The sequence below is a fragment of the Marmota marmota genome, unplaced genomic scaffold (genome assembly GCF_001458135.2).
Source record: "Marmota marmota marmota unplaced genomic scaffold, marMar, whole genome shotgun sequence".
Taxonomy (NCBI): Eukaryota; Metazoa; Chordata; class Mammalia; order Rodentia; family Sciuridae; genus Marmota; species Marmota marmota.
Genome location: NW_026000108.1, coordinates 6,117,273 through 6,123,527, shown reverse-complemented (window position 1 = coordinate 6,123,527; position 6,255 = coordinate 6,117,273).

Sequence of the window (6,255 nt, the reverse complement as noted above, 5' to 3'; positions counted from 1 at the left end):
TGGTATGCCCGTATATTGGGGGCAATATGCTCAGACGCGGAACAGGACCGGAGCCACTTCCTAGGAAGAGATCATCCCTCGCCCTCCAAGGAAGTGGGGACTGTCTCAGCCTCAGGACGGAGCTGGGACAAGGAACGCTGCCCAAATCCCCCGACCCTCAGTCCCTCAGTCCCGGAGCTCCCATTCCAAAGCCGTCAGTGCGCACCTGGAACAGACCCCTCCCAGAGCGGGCTGTGTTCCTTAAGGACTCCACCCTGGTGCCACTAAGAGGAAATCCAGGCAGGTTTCTGAAAAAAACATAAAATAAACCACGTCCTAAGGTTGAAGGTGACTAAGATGAGGGGCAGGGACCTCAAGGGCACAGGAAAGAAGAATGTAGAACCTGGGTATCTGAACCTCGGAAAAGGCAGGAGGAGGAGCCTGGCTTGTGAGCACCTTGTGCAGTACCCAGGGTGGACTCTCATATGACCCCTGCCCTGTAGTCTTGTTTTAGGGACAGAGGAGGCAAGGCACTGAAGATAGCAGGAAACAGTTTTATTTGGCTGAAGCCAGGTTCAGCGGGCACAGCTTTTGCTGTAATCAATTAATCCCCTGAACCCCGAGTTCAGGGAGTTTCAGAGTTTTATACCCAGCGTGGAAGGGGAGGGACTCAGAAGTTCACAGTCTGCAGAAGTTCACATAAAAACAGCTTTTTCTTTCACTGTTCTGGGCAAGTTAATTCTTCAAGGACAACCCCTGAGAAGGGGAGAGCTTCTTCCCTCCCTCCCTCCCCTGCCAGCTGTTACCATGCAGCCCATTTGTAACTTATCTTAAAAATGTAGACATCTCTGTGAAGCCCCAGCTCAAGGCCAGAGGCCTTGTTTGCACATTTCTACAAAGTACTATACTGGATATGTTTGTGAAAAACTAGTGAGGGGGTGTCCAGCACCTGGAGTGCTGGTATCTTCCCGGCCAGTGGCCAAGTAAACAGGGAGACTCGAAAATAGGAAGTTTATCTACATTGAACTCTTTCGCAGAGACTCTTTTGCTGACAGTCCTAAAATCAGCCATGATGAGGAGGGCTTTTCTGTGGAGAAAAGGGGTGCCACTTCAGTCTAACACTTCTCTTACTGTCTTGAAATTCTTTATTTTTAAACCAGGGGGCCTTTTCCAGTTCGTATTGGGTCCAGCAAGTCACAATAACCTGTCCTGACTGCTACAGGGGGACCGGAAGCCCTGGGCCCCCGAAGAAAATCAGCCTGGAGACCTGCCTTACCTGCCCCCCCCCACACACCTGCCTTTGATCTACACACTTCTCCACAGTGAGGTTCCGTTCCAGGCACTCGGGATTCAGCAATGAGGGCTGCTGGTGTGGAGCTGCTGTGCAGATGGAGATGGGCTCCGGGGACACCTTAGCACTGGCTGGTGAGCTGAGGCTTAGCTCTCCCCTTCAAGGAACTCAGGTCTCAGAGGGGGAGACAGAGGAGACTGCTAGGAGGGGAGGTTGGAAGGAGGGTTGAGGTTCCCTGTCTGCCAGGAAGGCCCAGAGGTCAGGGAGGAGAATACACCTGCACAGGCTTTATATCCAGGAATAATGGGCCAGGTGGAGCCAGGAAGGCACCTGGAAAGATGCCCCAGCATGTGTTGCGCCCCCTTGCCCGCAAGGAAGACGCAACACTCAGGAATCTTCTTTCAGTAGTTTATTTCAGGCCCTTGATAGTTCTTCTTCTCCCTCTCGGATGCCCCTCCCAGCCTTAATAAAGCATCTCAAGCCCCAATGCAAAGCAGCCACGTGGAGCTTTCTCATAGGGTGATGAAAAGTCATGCGCCAACTCTCCCAAATAAGGAGTTGTTTGTCACAGACCACAGCGGAGCCAGCGCCATCTTGTAATGGCGACCATAATTTGCATAAACGGCAGAAGCGGCTCACCACAAGCATGTGCAGAGACAGGAGTGTGACACACAGCCCGGACTCAGGCCGTTTCCACCGGGAGCCCTGTGTCCTCAGCTGTGTCCAGAGCCCAGCCAGCATACACACTCAGAAGTAAACCAGTGGCTTCAAGAGTGAACCACTGCAGGGGCGCAGGAGCAAGCATAGAAGGCCTGGGTCTCCTCGCTGGCCACAGAGGGTGTGGGACTGACCCCAGGAGAGGCAGCTTGCCCACCACACCATGCCGTGCCCACATACCTGGCCCGCCTTCTCACCAAGCGCTCCTGCCACGCAGACACCTGTGGCCTCTCTCCCACTAGAACAAAGGCTCTGTGGGAAAGACTTGGGCTTGCCCACTTCCGTGTCTCCAGCACATAAGACAGTGGTGCCTAGCACATAGTAGGTACTCAGTGAAGATGTGTGGGATGGGTGGGCGGATGGTAGCTGAAATAAAAGGTTCTTTACTTGGCCTGCTCTCCTGTGTTCCCTGGGGACTTGTCCCCCTCTCCATCACATTTATTCCTCACCAATCACAGTAACTGTATTTTAACCCTTTCTGACTCTGAGCTTCCTAAAGACAGAAAATGTCTGGTTCTTCTCTTGGACACCTAGCATGTGCTTTTTGTGATCCATGGAGAAAGGTGCTGAGCACCTGCTGTGTGCGAGGTCTTGTGCCAGGCCTGGGGACAGCAATGAGAAAGTCACAGTTTGTGCCATGTGCCATGAGAACCTAGGAGAGGGAGAACCTGGTGCCTGCAGGGGCACTGGGACCCCAAACCTAAGCCAAACTGCTTTTATTTTACCTCATAGTTTTACAAAGCACTTTCCCATCCATTATGTCTCTTGTAAATTGGCTTGGTTTAACATGGCTTTGTAGGGAAGGAAATATTAAGAGGTGATTATATAGGGGAGTTCTTAAGTCAGGCTTCGGGATGTGGATTGGACTCCAACACTTACTCCTGTGTGACCCTGAACAAATAACTAAGCCTCTCTGAGTCTCAGTCTCTACATCTATAAAATGAGGTTCTTAAAAATGACTATGCCTAATGTTTCTATGAGAATAAAATGAGTTGCTACATCAAAAGCACTTGGGAAGTTACCTGAGATTTTCAGTGTACCAAGACAGTTTGGACTGAGCATTCCAAGTGTCAGACACTGAGCTGAGGCTGTGGCAGAGGTAGCCAGTGTCCATCAAGTGCTGCTTTCTATCTTGTAGTTTCTGGGAAACGACAACCCAGTGGGGGACTCTGCTTCCCAGACCCCTGGCATCTAGAATGGCCAACTGGCAAGTTCTGAACAGTGGCATATGATCAGAAGTGATGTGCACACTCCTGGCCCAAACCAGGAAAACCTCCTTCAGGATCCTCCATGTTCTGTCCTCCCCTCCCACCAGCTGGATGTCGACACCAACACCTAGAGCCACCTTGCAGCCACACTGAAGATGGCAGAGCCTGTCAGCAGAGTCCCTGCTGAAGCTGGAGCTTCCACAAGTGAGAAATAACATCCCCTCCGGCAACGCCACTGCAGAGTCAAGACATATTTGTTACAGCAGCTAGCCTTACCTTGTCTCACTGAATATGAAGATAATTACACTCAATGCCTGTCTGAAAATTATGTGAGACTCCGCCTCTGAACTACCTTCTTTTTAAAAATGTTTTTATAGGGCATGAATAATTGCATAATATGGGGTTCACTTTAACATGTTCACACATACATGGATTATGATCTGCTCCATTTTGGCCCCTAGTACCTTGATTCCTTTTTTATTTTTTTAAAATTATTTTTATTTGTTCTAATTAGTTATCCATGACAGTAGAATGCATTTTGACATATCACACATAAATGGAGTATAATTTCTCATTCTTCTGATTGTACATGATGTAGAACCATACTGGTCATGTAGTTATATATGTGCGTAGGGTAATAATGTCAGATTCATTCTTTTATCCTTCCTACCCCTATATCCCTCCCTTCCTTTCACTCCCCTCTATCTAATCCAAAGTACCTCTATTCTTCCCTAGCCCCACCCCCTTATTATGAATTAGCATCTGTATATCAGAGAAAACATTTGGACTTTGGTTTTGGGGGATTGGCTTATTTTACTTAACATGATATTCTCCAGCTCCATTTATTTACTGGCAAATACCATAATTTAATTCTTCTTTAAGGCTGAGTAATATTTCATTATATATATATACACACCACATTTTCTCTATCCATTCATCTTTTGAAGGTCACCTAGGTTGGTTCTACAATTTAACTATCATGAGTTGAGCTGTTATAAACATTGATATGGCTGTGTCACTGGAGTAAAGCATAAGAAGTAAAATCAAGAATCAATAAATGGGATGGGTTCAAACTAAGAAGCTTCTTCTCAGCAAAGGAAGCAATCAATAGCATGAAGGGGGAGCCTACAGAATGGGAGAAAATCTTTACTACATACACTTCAGATAGAGCATTAATCTCCAGGATATATAAAGAATCAAAAACCTCAACACCAAAAAATAACAACAACAAATAACCCAGTCAATAAATGGGCTAAGGAACTGAACAGACACTTCACAGAAAAAGAAATACAATCCACCAACAAACATATGAAAAAATATTCAACATCTCCAGCAATTAGAGCAATGCAAATCAAAACTACTCTAAGATTTCATCTCACTCTAGTCAGAATGGCAATTATCAAGAATAAAAGCAACAATAAATTTTGGCAAGGATGTGGGGAAAAAAGATACACTCATACATTTCTGGTAGGACTGCAAATTGGTTCTTTTTAATAAGCAGTGAAATATAACTTCCTGAACACTGAAAGAATGTTGGTTAAATGATAGTTTCAGTTAGACAGGTTGGTAAATTCAAGAGATCTACTATACAACACAGTGACCTAATTAATAGCAAAGTATACAATTCTTGAAAATTGCTGAAAGTAGGTTTTAATGTTCCCACCACAAAACAAGGGTAAATATGTGGAGTAGTGTGTTAATTGGCTCAATTTAGCCATTCCGTAATGTGTACATATTTCAAAACATGATATGAGGTGGGGGGAATAGAGGTATTTTGGACTAGATAGGGGGAATGAAGGGAGGGGAGGTGGTTTGGGGGTAGGAAGGATAGTAGAATGAATCTGAAATTATTACCCTGTGTGCATATATGATTATATGACCTGTGTAATTCTATATCATGTACAACCAGACAAATGAGAAGTCATACTTCATTTATGTGTGATGTGTCAAAATGCATTCTACTGTCATGTATAACTAATTAGAACCAAAAAACATGACATACATGACATACATGATGAGCAGATACAATGTTTTGTGTATATATAAAAAGTGCACAAATTAGGGCCAGGATCGTGGCTCAGCGGTAGAGCGCTTGACTAGCATGCGTGAAGCACTGGGTTTGATCCCCAGCATCACGTTAAAAAAAAAATAAAAACAAATAAAACAAAGATATTGTGTTCATCTACAACTAAAAATATTTTTTAAAAGTGCACAAGTTATACAATTAAAGAAATAAAATGTTAGCTAAAATATTATTTGTCTATATAATGGGAACTCTGAAGGTATGGTAAACAGAAACTTGACTGGAGCCATTCAAGCGATAGCCAAAGCTCTCACAGTTGGTGGGCTTACCCAAGTCCCCCTGTGGTGGGGGGCTGGTCTGTTAAAACTCTGGGACGCGCTACATTTGCATCATGTGGACCTTCCTCCAGGCCTTCCCAAATGCATCTACAGCATCCTCCTGCAGTGCCCACTGCCTGGCGAAGGTCAGCACTAGGTCTTCTTTCTTTTGAAATCATGCTATTCCTGTAGAAGAGTTGCAGAGCTATTGCTTCTGACCCTGTGCCCAGCTTCCCTAACCTCTCACACCAAGGTGTACATGTCCAAACCAGGAAGTCAACCTTGAAACACTACTATTAATTAAACCCATACTTGACTACATTTAGCTACTTTTTCTACCCATGTCATTTTTTTTCTACCCAAGCCTTCTGGAAGACGCTAGACATGGGCTCTGATGCTACCTACAGTCCTCTCTCCTGCCAGGAAATAGACTTTTTCATCAGAAGCAAGGTTGTGTGGAATCTCATGATGTTGATAAGACACCCCATAATTATGCAGATGGAGAAGTCACAGAAGCATGACTGGAAGAAAAGCAAATGCAATTTCAGAACATGCATCCAACCCAGGGAGGACAAATCCCCACCTCTCCATGGTGGAAGGGGTCAAGTATGAGCAAACTGGCAGCAGGCAGGTCTCCCAGGGTAAGAAGCCCTGTCAGCGGCTCTGCACCGCTTTCTGCTGCTGCCTCCTGCTCTGTGGCCAGGCACTTCCCAACTTAGT